A 14,812-nucleotide genomic window follows, 5' to 3' on the forward strand; every position below is an offset into this window, starting at 1 on the left:
CCCTCCATATGAGTAATTACTTTAATGTAAATGGATACAATTCTCCAATCTAAAGACAGAGATTGACAGAATGGGTTAAAAAAAGAAACAACTATATGCACACTACAGAAGACTCATTTTAGATCCAAAGGCACAGATATGACAGTGAAGGGATGGAAAAAGATATTCCATGTAAAGAGACACCAAAGGAGAGTGCAGCTGGCAGAAGAAAGAAAGCAATAAAGATTAAAGCCCAGACAAATAAATAGAAAATAGAAAAAGGAGAGAAAATCAATGAAACCAAAATATAATATATCTAATCAATATAGTATTATATAGTAAGGTAACATAATATAATAATATAACATGATATAATTATAACATCATATAATATATATAATGTCATCTTCAAAGAGATTAACAAAATTGACAAGCCTTTAGCTAGACTGAGTAAGAAAAAGAGAGAGAAGTCTCAAATAACTAAAATCAGAATTGAAAGTAGGGGCATTACTACCTATTCTACAGAAATTTTTAAAAATTCTGAGAATACTATGAAAAAATTGAAAATGACACACCAACAAATTGGATAACCTATATGAAATGGAAAATTTATAGAAACACAAAACATACCAAAATTAAACCTCAAAGAAATAGAATATCTGAATAGACCTATAAGTAGCAAGGACATTGAATCAGTAACTGAAAACCTCCCAAAAAAGAAAAGTCCAGGATCACATGGCTTCAGTTTTGAATTCTACCAAACATTTAAAGAAGAAGTCACACAAATTCTCCTCAAACTCCTTCAAAAAAATTAAAGAGGAGGGAACACTTCCTAACTCATTCTTTGCCCTGATACCAAAGCCAAAGACACCATAAGAAAATAAAACTACAGACAAATATTGCTTATGAACATTGATGCAAAAATCCTCAACAAAGTGCTAGCAAATAGAATTCAGCAGTGTACTAAAAGGATTTTACACTATGACCAAGTGGGATTTATTCCTGGAATGCAAGGATGGTTCTACATACACAACTTGATCAATGTAAATACCACATTAAAAGAATGAAGGAAAATAATCATATGATCATCTCAACTGATGCAGTAAAAGCATTTGACAAAATTCAACATCCCCTTTCATGTTAAAAACACTCAACAAACTGGGAGTAGAAGGAAACTACTTCAGCATAATAAAAGCCATATATGAAAAGCCCACAGCTAACATCCTACTCAATGGTGAAAGACTGAAAGCTTTTCATCTCAGATTCAGAACAAGACAGGATGCCTGCTTTTGCCTCTTCTATTTAACACAGTATTGGAAATTCTAGCCAGAGAAATTAGGCAAGCCAAAGAAATAAAATGCATCCAAATTGGAAAGGAAGAAGTAAAATTATCTCTGTTCACAGGCAACACGATCTTATACATAGAAAACCCTAAAGACAACAAAAAACTTATGAGAACCAATAAATTCAACAAATAAGTGGGATACAAAATCAACACACAAAAATCAGTCCTGTTTCCATATACTAACAATGAGCAATCTGAAAAAGAAATTAAGGAAACAATTCCATTTATAATAAAATTAAAAAGAATAAAATACCTAGGAGTTGAGTTAACCAAGGAGGTTAAAGGCTTGTACACTGGGAACGTTGCTGAAAGAAATTAAAGAAGATATAAGTAAATAGAAAGACATCCTGTGTTCACAGATTGGAGGACGTAATATGTAAGATGTCAAAACTACCCAAAGAAATCTATAGGTTCAATGCAATTCTTATCAAAATCCCATGATGTATTTTGCAGAAATAGAAAAATCCATCCTGTAAACTTGGAGAGCATTATGCTAAGTGAAATAAGTCAGAGAAAGACAAATACTGTATGATACCACTTATATGTGGAATCTAAAAAATATAACAAATTAGTGAATATAATAAAAAAGCCGACTCACAGAGAACAAACTAGTGGTTACCAGTGGGAAGGGGAAAGAGGAATTATAGGGGTGGGGGAGTGGGAGGTACACACTCCCTGACTTCAGACTATACTACAAAGCTACAGTCATCAAAACAGTATGGTACTGGCACAAAAATAGAAAAAAAAAAAAAGATAAGTGGAACAGGATAGAAAGCCCAGAGGTAAACCCATGCACCTATGGTCAACTAATCTATGACAAAGGAGGCAAGAATATACGATGGAGAAAAGACAGTCTCTTCAATAAGTGGTGCTGGGGAAACTGGACAGCTACATGTAAAAGAATGAAATTAGAACACTCTCTAACACCGTACAAAAATAAACTCAAAATGGATTAAAGACCTAAATGTAAGGCTGGATACTATAAAACTCTTAGAGGAAAACATGGGCAGAACCCTCTCTGACATAAATTGCAGCAAGATCTTCTTTGATCCACCTCCTAGACTATGAAAATGAAAACAAAAATAAACAAGTAGGACCTAATTAAACTTAAAACCTTTTGCATAGCACAGGAAATCATCAACAAAACGAAAAGAAAACCCACAGAATGGGAGAAAATAAGTTCCAATCATGACTTGGTCTTTCTGGTGACACGCCCCCCATCCTGAAGTCATCCAGGAGCTCACTCAGAGTTGCCTCATTAGAGCAAAGGACACTGCAGTCACCCAGGAAATTCCAAGGGATTTTGGAGCTCTGCCTCAGGAAGCAGGGTCAAAGACCAAATATTAGAAAAAAAGATGCTTCTAATGTTCTTATCACTTAGGAAATGACAAGGGTTTTAGGAGCTCTGCACCAGGAGCCAGGGGCAGAGATCAGTATGTATTTTTTTCTATATTTCACAGTGGTATATGCCTGTGGTTGGATACTCTTCAGTCTTCAGAAAAATGAAATTCTGATACATGCTACAGCATGGATGAATGAACGTTGAAGGCATGCTAAGTGAAATAAGCCAGTCACAAAAGACAAATATTGTGTGACTCCACTCACATGAGAGCCCTAGAGCAGTCAAATTCATAGAAACAGAAAGTAGAATAGTGGTTAACAGAGGCTGGGGGGAGGGGGAAATGGGGAGTTAGGGTTTAATGGGTAGAGTTTCAGTCTGGGATGATGAAAAAGTCCTGGAGATGAATAGTGGTGTTGGTTTCACAACAATGTGAATGTATTTAATACCAGAGAGCTGTACACTTAAACCTAGTTGAAATGCTCAATCTTTGTGTATCTTACCACGATACAAAATTAATTATAAGCCATGAAAAGTGTTTGATAAGAGCAATTCAAAAACTGCAGCCAGGCTCAGAATCAGTAAGTGGACACTCTGTCTGCAAGGCCAGTGGTCCCAAGCTCTGAGCTTTATGGAACCCCCTGTATCCCCATAAAGAAGGGATACTTATAGGAGAAGCTGATTCCCCTGCACCACCCCACCTACGGGACTAGCCATGCTGGGAGGGGGCTGGGAACCCGCAGTAAAACCAGTCCCGGGAGAATGCGTGCACGTTGCGTGTGGGAAACCCTGGTCTGCTCTGGAGCACCCCCGAGGCCTTTTCCCTGGCCTGTTCCAAACCCAGAACCTCATGAAAGCGGGCTGTAAACACACCCCTGACCTCCCTCAGCCCTCCTACAACCCTCCCCGCCTGTCTCCCTCCACGTGGTAGAAAAACAAGCAAATTCCTTGCTTCTTGGCTTTGATAACAGCCCTGACGTCCTGCCCCCTCCCTCCGCAGCCGCCTGGCTTTACAGACAGTTCTCCTTTTTCCTGGGCTTTGTGGCAGACCGAGTTGAATGAGGATCTCAGCATTGCTATTTATGACCTAGGTGACATGGGTGCACTGTTTAAAACTCTTCCCGTTTCCTTGGCATAAAATAGAGTTGATAATAATACCCGCCCCAGGCCTGGCCCATTTACCTTCTAAATTTCTGGGGTTTGTCTTCGCTTCTTCAGTCTCAGGACACAGCCCAAGTTCGGGGCTTGGCATCTCTCCCGTTGCCCCCTCCCCGCCCCCACCTGTTCTCCTTTCCTCCTGCTCACCTCCTGCCAGCCTTTCTTTCCTCTGCAACTAGGGTATCTTTCCAAAATCAAGTGGATGGGCCATTCTCCTGCAGAAAAGCTTTCAGTGACTCCCACTGCCTGCGGGCGGAGCTGATCCTCACTGATGTGGCCCAGGGAGTCCTCATGCCCCGTCCCTGGTGACAGCACCACCCCCAGCCTCAAATCTGGCCTCTTGAAGTCTCAGTCACAGCAACACTGGGTGTCTTGGGGTGTCCTCCCAGCACTTATCAGACTTTCATCCCTCTGCCTGGGTCAGGCCAGGGAGGTCATTCCATTCCCCAATGTTTGCAGAGCCCGGCTCTGGCCTGAGAGCTGGGGACAAAGATGGGCCTGTTCCAGTCCTGCCCCATGTGGGTCCACTGTGTCGGCCCGTCCCCTCCTTGTCATGCCTGGCTCACTGCCTCTTGTCCTTTGGCACGCAGGTCCTGGGTCACCTCCTCCAGGAAGCCCTCCTGTGTGCTTCTCTCTGTCACTGCCCTCATCAGACTGTAGTGAAATCTTTGCTTCAGCCCTAGCCACCTCCACACCTCCACCTCTTTGGTCCCTTCTTGGGCAAGGACCCCATGCAGTTCACAACCTGGAACGAGATGGGCTTGCCCCCAATAGAAGTTCTTTTCCCTTCCCTTCTCTACCTGCTGCCTCTGAGATTTTGTGCCTCATCCTCTCCTGTGCTAATCCTCCAAGATGGGGATTAAATCTCTACCCACCTCAAAAGACTTTTGTGAATATCAGTCACAGCTGTTATCAGTGCTTTCTTTAGTGACCTCACTTCATGGGTCATCCTGGGCCCATTGTACAGATAAGAAAACTGAGGCCCAGGGAGTAAAAGCTGAAATTCCAAGCCCTGCCGTCTGACTTTGGAGCCTGTGCCATGCTGTTCTGCCTTTCTCTAGAGTGAACCAGCTCTCTGAAAAGTACCCAGCAACGTAAAAATGCAGAGTATCAATATTATCCATGAATTTAATTTCATGTGTGTCCTCCTTGTCCCTCATTTTTGAAGTCACACACGCAGTAAACACCCACTGTGTTCTGTTTTTCCAAATGCTCCCCATAAGCCAGGTATAGTCCCAGGTACAGTCCTAGGCCCTGTGCATTTAAACCTCATACCATGTGGTGTAATGCTGGTAGTTCCGTCCTATCTGCAGGATCCTTGCCCCAGGTCACTGAGGGAGGAGGTGTGTGTGATTCTGTAGGATGCACAGTCTGTGCTGTGTCAGCCGGGCAATGCTGTCTCCTGCCTGTGTCCCCGGCAGAGGCGTTGTGTTGTGCTGATCCATCCCAGCTCTCAGACTCCATCTCTGAGGCTGTTATGGCTGTTTGGCTGGCCTTAGGAGCGTCATGCGATGGCTGGGAATGGCTCTTAGTTCAATGTCAGTCCCTGCAAGGCAGGAGCCCGGGAGAAATAAAAACCCCTGTGGGTAACCCACAGACTCTGAAAAACCCTCCCCAGGGTTGCCTCTTATCACTGCTGGTTGCCCTAATGCTCAATGCCCCATTAAAAAAAAAAAATTAAATGAGCAAGACACAGTCGTGGCTTCGTTCTGGAGGCTGGGCAGGGGCGGGGGCGATGGAGAGTCCTTAGCTGTTACTCACGGTCTGCAGTGGGTTCAGGCTGCAGGTGCTGGCTCGGTCCTGCTGTCCCGGATCCTGTCATGTGTACAGTAAGCCGGCGGGGCGGCTGCTGCTCAATCTTGTTTGCCAGCTTTCCTGCTGGTTAATGGTTAGAGGGGGGCCGGTGGCCTTCACCATTTGGTGGTCTCCTCCCCCCAGTCATGAACCAATGGGAGCCTTTTCCAGGAAATTTGAGTAAACACAGCAATACTGCGAATTAACTTTCTTCGGCGTACAGTTCCCTGAGGTTTTATTTTTTGATATCAAAATGTGGCTGGAATTGCGTCAGTGTTTGTGGTTGCCCAGGGGCAGCTGGCACAGGAGCCACAGGTGCCCTTAATTAGCACGATGGTGCTGACAGCTGTGAAGAACCGGGTGCTGAGCTTGGGCTGGGAATGAGACCTGCAAGATCCTGCCTTCAAGGGGGGGCAATGGTCCGATGGGAAAGACAGACATGGAATAAAAGGCAGCCCAGTGATTCCCATGGATTATGTCATTTAGTCTTCACAGCGACTCTGTGAAATGGATACCATTATTATTATCACTCTGCTCTAGATGGGGAAACTGAGGCACATGACGCTTAAGTGAGCTGCCCTTGAGATTCGAATCCAAGACCGTTTACCTCTGAAATCTAGCACCTTCACTTCCCTCTTCCCCACATTTTTATTCATCAGTTCTCTTTTGATTGCAGGTGACAGATGAAGTTCAAACAGCTTTAAAGCAAAGAAGAACATTTATTGGATCTCCTGAAGGAGAGTTCTGAAGGGTGGAGGGGGGCGCTTCAGGCCTGGCTGGATCCAGAGGTCCCAAGATGGTTATCAAATCTCTGTCTCTTTAAAAAAAAAAATTCTTCTTAGTTCTGCTTTCCTGCTTTAGTCTCTCTGTGGTAGAGACAAAGGCGGCCACTGCAGCTACAGGTTATTTGGGTCTAGATGGTTATTTGATATCAGAAGGAGAGAGACTCACTTTTTTTCAGTGTTCATATCAGCCGCCCCCAAAGGACGTGATTGCCCATCCTTGGACTGATAGAGTGTGCAGAAGAATAGGGCATTGTGAATGGCCAGCTAGGGTTCTGTGCCCTCTGCTGGGTTGATGGCGCCATTACTACCCTGCAGGTATGAGGGGAGATGTTCCCATGAGGCCCACAACTGTGTCAAGAGTTTTGGGGGCACCTCAGTTTTATTAATAGTTATTGGTCTTTTCAAGTTTTTTATTCCTTAAGCTAATTATAGAATTTATAACTAGGAATTTACTATTTTTCAAATCTCTGTCATATCAGTAATTATTTTAAATTTTTGTTGGTTCTATGTTTTATTTATGTATTTCCTCTCTTTTTTTTTTTCCTTGATGAGTCTTGTTAGTCTATCTAGCTAATTAATCTTTTCAGAGGACCAAATTTTAGTTTTGTTAATCCTTATTGGTTTTTTAAAATCTATATTTCATTGATTTCTGCTTTTATTATTTTTTACCATCCTTTCACATTCTCTGAATTTTCCTCTGCTCTTTTTCTATTTTCTTGAGTTAAATGCTTAGCTTTCTTACTTTTTAACATTTCTGCTATCCATATAAATATATTTAAAGTTTTCATTGAAAAACTGACTTAACTATGTCCCACAAATATTCTCATTGTTATTTTTTTCTAAATATTTCTTAATTTCCCTTATGGTTTCACTTTTAACCCAGGGATAGTTTAATAATATGTCATTTTGTGTATTTAGAATTTTAGGCTACTCTTCTGTTATTAACTTTTATTTATATTTCATTATGATAAAAAATATCATGTATATGATATTGAAGATTTGGAATTTATTGAGGTTTTTTGGCAATCACATATGGTCTCTTTTTGTAAATATTCCATATTTTCTTATGAAATATTGGGCGTTACCTGTTTGAGATGCATATATATGTATATGCATAATGCTATAATGCTTGAGCTTATTATTTTATTCAACTCTTTCATATCTATGTGGATTCCTTATTTACTTGAGCTTTCAGGTTCTCAACAGGGAACGTTAAAATCTCCAATCACAATTGTTCATTTATTTATCTGTCAGTTGTTGGTTGATATACTTTGCAATGGTCACACGGTGACAGAGTGACTCCTGTAACTCTTTGTTCTGGCAATGTTTGCCCTTTGAGTTTATCTTGCTTTTTGTCCTTAGGGCACACAACAAAATTCTTAAACGTCTTCAGCAAGAAGCTCTTCACAGGGTTTGGGGTGGTCCCTGAAAGACCAGCAAATCATTATCCATGACTTAATGCAGGGCCGAGGTCCTTAACTGGAGGAAACGTGCTATGACGGACATTATTGGGACAATCGACAAAACTGGAATATGGATGGTACGTTAGAGAAAAATATTGTACCAGTGCTAGATTTCCTGAAGTTAATAGCTTTACTAAGAAAATAATATCCCAAATTCCTAGGAAACGTACATGGAAGTATTTAAGGGTAAATGGTCATGATGTATAAAATTTACTCTCAAATGATTCTTTAAAAAAAAAAAGTACACACACACACATGGGGTTGCTGTGAAGACTGGACTGTACCGTGAGCCTAGCACAGCAGAGGGCACGTAGCAAGGCCTCATTCAAGAGAAGTGTTGCTAGAATTGTTATTTTATCTCCCCCGGTCCCCATGGAGTGTGGGATTCTGTTTAGATAGTGCCTGACTAGAAGTCCTTTTCTTTAATCATCGATCTCTTAGCCCCTTAAAATAGAAAAATAGTTTAAAAAAATGGAAGAACATTTTTCAGAAGCACTGTTGAGTCAGACGTCCGTGTGTTCCCAGTTCGCTGCTGGTCTGTGCCCACCAGGCCCTAGATAGCGGCCTCCAGGTGAGTGGGACCTGCTCCCTGCTTACCAGGAGGCCCACTTCAGTTGTTCCCTCTGGGTTAGTCACTGCTGCATCTGGGCCTCATTTGGGAAAGATGTATCTTTCAGGGTTCACCCCAAATCCAGGGAGAAGCTTCTGGCTGAAGCCCTCTTTGAACGAGCAGCTCCTCCTCTGAAATTACCCCGTTACAGACGTGTTGCTCTTGGTTTCTCTTTCCCAATTCTGCCAACCACAGAAGTGGTGACTGGGAGGCTTGCTCAGGGCCTCCTAACTTTGCCAGCTGTGTGGATAAGTGCTATTTGAAACCCTGCCTCCAGGAAAACAGGGCCCTGCCTGGCGTGGGACAGGTCACATCAAGCCAGAGACCTGCAGTGATGGGACTTGCCAGGGAGGAGCCTTGGATGGCCTTTGCTGAGCCTTGGCCGGCTGCTTACCTGAGGCATCATGAATTGGGTTGGAAAAAAGGATGCCAACCTGTACTCGTGGCCAGCATGGAGGTGGTGTGGGTAGGTTGGGTTAAATCTTGGGGTTCAGAGGCTGGACTTGAGGGGATCCTCGCTGGTCCTAGGGCCTGTCTCTGTTGTAGATCAAGGGAACTGCGTGTAGTCCCTGCAGCCCTGCAGGCCCTCATCACTGGGACCACCTGTCCCACCCGTAGGCTTAGCCTTCAGACAACTCCTGGACCAAGCAGGACTCTAAGCCCCCCTGGGCCGTCCTCCTCCTGGACAGGCAGGAACACAGCCCAGAGGCACCATTACTTTGCTGATAAGGTTCTGCATTGGCTGGCTCACCCCTTTTATCTCCCTTCTCACTTCCCTGCCACTTCCTGCCCTGCTCTGGTATCACAGCCCTATGTAAAGCACTGGGCATGGGGTCTGGCTCCTGGTGAGGGTAGTAGCTGGTATTTATTGCACCGTCGCTGGGTACCGGCTCTGGTGTACATGGATATTTACCGATTTGATTCTCACAGGAACCCCAGCAGGCAGGTATTATTATCATCTCGGATAGGATAGCAGTCAAGAGCATGGACTCTGCGTTTGATTCTAGACCTTAGGAGTGTGGTGCCAGGCAAATTACTAAGCTCACCATGCCTCAGCCGAGAAATGGAGATTCTAGTTATCTAGAATGTCTCTAGGTTGTTGTGAAGATTGCATATGGCGGAAGAGCATAGAACAGGGCCTGCTATATTCTAAGTGCTATATGAATGCTAATGAATACACGCATACCTCGTTTTATCGTGCTTTGCTTTATTGCACTTTGCAGGTATTGTGTCTTTTACAAATTGAAGTTTTGTGCGTACTGGAAGTCTTATCAGCGCCATTTTCCCAACAGCATTTGCTCACTTCATGTCTCTGTGTCACATTTTGATAATTCTTGCAATATTTCAAATTTTTCTTTAGTATTATATTTGTTATGGTGATTTGTGATCAGTGACCTTTGATGTCACTATGGCAGAAAGACTTTGATTTGCTGAAGGCTCACATGATAGTATTTTTTAGCAATAAAATATTTTTTAAATTAAGGTATGTACATTGTTCTTTTAGATGTAATGCTGTTGCACACTTAATAGACTACAGGATAGTGTAAACGCAGATTTTATAAGCCCTGGAAAACCAAAAAAAATTATGTGACTGGCTTTATTGCAATATTTGCCTTATTGCAGTGGTCCGGAACCAAACCCACAATATCTCCGATGTATGCCTGTATTGCTATTCTCATTTGGCAGACTGGGAGACTGTGGCAGAGAGAGGTTAGAATGTTACTGAGTCCAAGCTCGTACTGCTTGCCATACCACAGGCCAATGAATGGACAGACAAGATGCTGGGGCAAGGAACAGAGACTTTATTTGGAAAGCCAGCTAACTGAGAAGATGGTCCCAAAGAACCATCTTCCTAGAGTCGATTCAGGCTTCTTTCTTACTAAAAGGGATGGGTGTGACTTGTTACTGCTAACTTCTTGGTCCTGGTTGGACTCCCTGAGGGGATGTGATAATCGCTTGTTCTTGCAACATCATGTTCCTGCAAACCTCCAACAAGACAAATGTTATTTTCTGTAAAAGTGTTACACCTTTAAAGGTCAAGCCTGGGAGGCAGAGCCTTGAGCCGTGGGCTAGCATGTACATTTCAGGCTCTAAGCAACATTCTTTTACAAAAGGTGCAAAGCCAGCATGACTAAGCACAGGCAACAGAGCGCAAAGTTTAGAGCTAAAGGAATAGATCCAGTACGGAGTCAGGTTTGTTTGCTGTTGCAAGAAGACTTACCCAAAGTTACACTACTAAGGAGAGGAATCAGAATGGCAACCCACGTACCTTAGCTGAAGCCCTTATCAGAGTTCCACTGCCTCCGTCTTCCCTCATTCCTTCCCTGCCTCATCCCACATCAAAGCAGAAGTTATGGGCCCTCTTGTCTTAACACTGAGCAATTCCACAGGGCAATTCTGGGTCCCAGGGGGCCAATGGGGGTGATGGTGATACGGATGCCCCTGTTGGTCCAGGTGTGGCCTACGGATTCACAAGTGGGTGGTAGCCTGAAAAAGTTTGAGAAACATGGGGTAGGACAGGCATGTTGTGGAGGTACCCTCAGGAGAAGCTTGCAGCGGCCGGGGCTGAGTCCCAGCTCTGCCTCTTGCTCTGTCACTAACTTGTCCTGTGACCTTGGACAAGTCGCTGGATTTCTCTGAGGCTCAGCTTCCTAACTTCCTGCCTTCCCTGAGGGCAGAGGAGGTGGGAGATGAGAAATAAAACGCTGCGAGAGAAACTGTCACAGGCTTTGCCTCTGTCAGACCTGTCTCCAGTATCTCTCCAGCTGATTGCTGACTGTGATTTAGGCAAATCCCCTACTCTCTGCAAACCTGTTTTCTGGTTCATTAAGTGAGGTGAAAGGATCGTGCACACCTAAGAACATTATCGTGGTGATGAGTGGTGGTCAGTAGTCGGTGAGTTTCTTTTGTCAATGAAAAGTTAATTGTCAATCCAAGAAAGAAATTGAAAATTTTATTTGAGCCAACCTGAGGATTGTAAGTCGAGAGACAGTCTTTCAGAAATCTCTGAGGACTGTTCCACCTCAGAGGTCAAGGCACAGTTCTGTAAGTTTTTTTTAAATAGGAGCATAATTGCTTTACAATGTGTTAGTTTCTGCTGTAGAACAAAGTGAATCAGCTATATGTATACATGTATCCCCTCCCTCACAGCCCCCCACCCCTCTTGGTCATCACAGAGCACCAGCTGAGCTCCCTGTGCTATACAGCAGGGTTATACATCACAGCAACTATTGACAGCTTACATAGTCCAAGACAAGTAGTGCGTCATCATGACTCCTTAGAGGATTGAGAAAGGAATGTTATCTCCTGTTATCTCCTAAGGAGTGACCTTGCTGGTGCCTGGAGGAAACTGCTTTTTGTTTTGTTTTTGTGAGTAGGCAATCCTGTGTCTTCTAAGGGGATCCAGTTAATGTGTAATGCAGATAAATGCACACTAAAGGGAAGGGGGGTAGTGGCTCAAATGGGCAGAGAGAAAATTTTATGTTTAAAAGTTTTCATGTCCTGCCTTAACATAATTTTATTTCATCACCTTTTTACTACTGCTCTTGCCAGGTTTGCGTGTCAGTGTCATGCTGGCCTCATTTAACAAGTTGAGGAGTATAGTCTGTTACTCTAAAATATGGAAAAGTGCATAAGCCTGACATTCTTTTTTTCCTTAAATGTTTGGCGGTATGTGCCAGAGAAATCACTGGGGCCTGGACTTATCCTTGGGAGAAATTTTTTATTTATGGATTTAATTTCTCTCATAGAGAACTATTCAGACTTTCTATTTCTTCAAGCAGTATTTTTTTAAGAAGAAAATTTGCCCATTTAATCTAGCTTTAAAATTTATGTATATAAAGTTTTCATAACATTCTTTTATTACCATTTAGCATGTTCCAGATCCATAGTAATGGCCCATTTTTCATTTCTTTTTATATTTTTTTAATTGAAGTATAGTTGATTTACAATATTACATTAGTTTCAGGTATACAACATAGTGATTCAAATTTTTTATAGATTATACTCCATTTAAGATTACTATAAAACATTGGCTATATTCCCTGTGCTGTACAATATATCCTTGTAGCTTATTGATTTTATACATAGTAGTTTGTACCTCTTAATCCCCTACCCCTATCTTGCCACTCTCCCCCCTTCCTTCTTGCCACTGGTAACCACTAGTTTGATTTCTATATCTGTGAGTCTGTTTCCTTGTATTTATTTATTTATTTTTTTAGTGATAGTGTACGGTATTTGTCTTTCTCTGTCTGACTTATTTCACTAAGCATAATACCTTCCAAGTCCATCCATGTTGCTGCAAATGGCAGAATTCCATTCTTTTTTATTGCTGAGTAATATTTATATATATATTTCTCTCTCTCTCTCTCTCTCTCTCTATATATATATATATATATCACGTCTTCTTTATCCATTCAACTGTTGATGGACACTTAGGTTGCTTCCATATCTTGGCAATTATAAATAATGCTGCTATGAACATTGGGGTGCATGTAACTTTTCAAAATAGTGCTTTTGTTTTCCTCAACTGTATACCCAGCAGTGGAATTATTAGATCATATGGCAGTTCTACGTTTAGTTTTTTGAGGAAACTCCATGCTGTTTTCCATATTGGCTGCATCTATTTGCATTCCCACCAACAGTATACTAGGGTTCCCTTTTCTCCACATCCGTGCCAAAATTTGTTGTTTGTAGACTTTTTGATGATAGCCATTCTGACAGGTGTGAGGTGATATCTCATTGTGGTTTTGTTCTGCATTTTTCTGTTGTTAGTGATGTTGAACATCTTTTCACGTGCCTGTTGACCATCTGTAAATCTTCTTTGGAAAAATGTCTATTCAGGTCTTCAGCCCATTTTAAAATCAGGTTTTTTGCTTTTTTGATATTGATTTGTATGAGCTGTTTATATATTAATAGCTTGGATATTAACTCCTTATTGGTCATATCATTTGCAAATATTTTCTCCTGGTCAGTAGCTTGTCTTTTCATTTTGTCAATGGTTTCCTTTGCTGTGCAAAAGCTTTTAAGTTTAATTAAGTTCCATTTGTTTATTTTTGCTTTTGTTTTCTTTGCCTTAGGTCCAAAAAAGAAAATTGTTACATTTTGTGTCACAGAGTGTTCTGCCTATGTTTTCTTCTAAGATTATTATGGTTTCTGTTCTTACATTTAGGTCTTTAATCCACTTTGAGCTTATTTTTGTATATGGTATGAGAAAATGTTCTAATTTCATTCTTTTACATGTAACTGTCCAGTTTTCCCAGCACCACTTACTGAGGAGATTGTCTTTACTCCATTGTATGTTTTTTTCTCTTTTGTCATAGATTAATTGACTATAGGTGGGTGGATTTATTTCTAGACTCTGTGTTTTGTTTCATTGATCTATGTGTCTGCTTTTGGGCCAGTACCATACTGTTTTGATTACTCTAGCTTTGTAGTATAGTCTGAAGCCAGGGAGTGTGATACCTCCAGCTTTTTGGCTCTTTCTCAAGATTGCTTTGGCAATTTCGGGTCCCATTTTTCTTTCTTTTTTTAAAAATAAATTGATTTATTTTTATTTTTGGCTGCATTGGGTCTTCATTGGATCTTCGTTGCTGCGCATGGGCTTTCTCTAGTTGTGACAAGCAGGGGCTACTCTTTGTTGCAGTGGCTTCTCTTGTTGTGGAGCATGGGCTCTAGGCATGCAGGCTCAGTAGTTGTGGCACGTGGGCTTAGTTGCTCCGTGGCATGTGGGATCTTCCTGGACCAGGGCTTGAACCTGTGTCCCCTGCATTGGCAGGCGGATTCTTAACCACTGTGCCACCAGGGAAGCCCCCAAAGTTTTTTTTTTAAGTTTTATTGAGATATAATTTATATACCATACAACTCATGCGTTCAGTGTATGATTCAATAATTTTCAGTAAATTTACAGAGTTGTACCAACATCACCACAATTCAATCTTGGAACATATTTATTATTGCAAAAAAAAAAATACCATGAACCTTTTGCAGTCAATTCCTACTTTTATCATTAGCCCTAGGCAACCATTGACCTGCATTATGGCTCTATTCATGTGCCTTTTATGGATAATTCACATAAGCAGTGGAATCATATAATATGCAGTCTTTTTGGTCTGCTTCTTTCACTTAACCTATTATTTTTGAGGTTTATCCATGTCATAGTATGTATCAACAAATCATTCCTTTTTTTTTTTTTTTGGATAGTATTTTACTGTATGGATAAGCCACATTTTGTTTATCCACTCACCAGTTGATGGACATTTGGATTATTTCCAGTTTGGGATCTATTAATTATAGAAGCATTCATGTACAAGTCTGTTTTTGTATGACATATGTTTTCAT

This window comes from Delphinapterus leucas, chromosome 2 (assembly GCF_059928025.1).
Source record: "Delphinapterus leucas isolate spDelLeu-1000000601 "Yukka" chromosome 2, BTC_Dleu_Yukka2, whole genome shotgun sequence".
Lineage (NCBI taxonomy): Eukaryota > Metazoa > Chordata > Mammalia > Artiodactyla > Monodontidae > Delphinapterus > Delphinapterus leucas.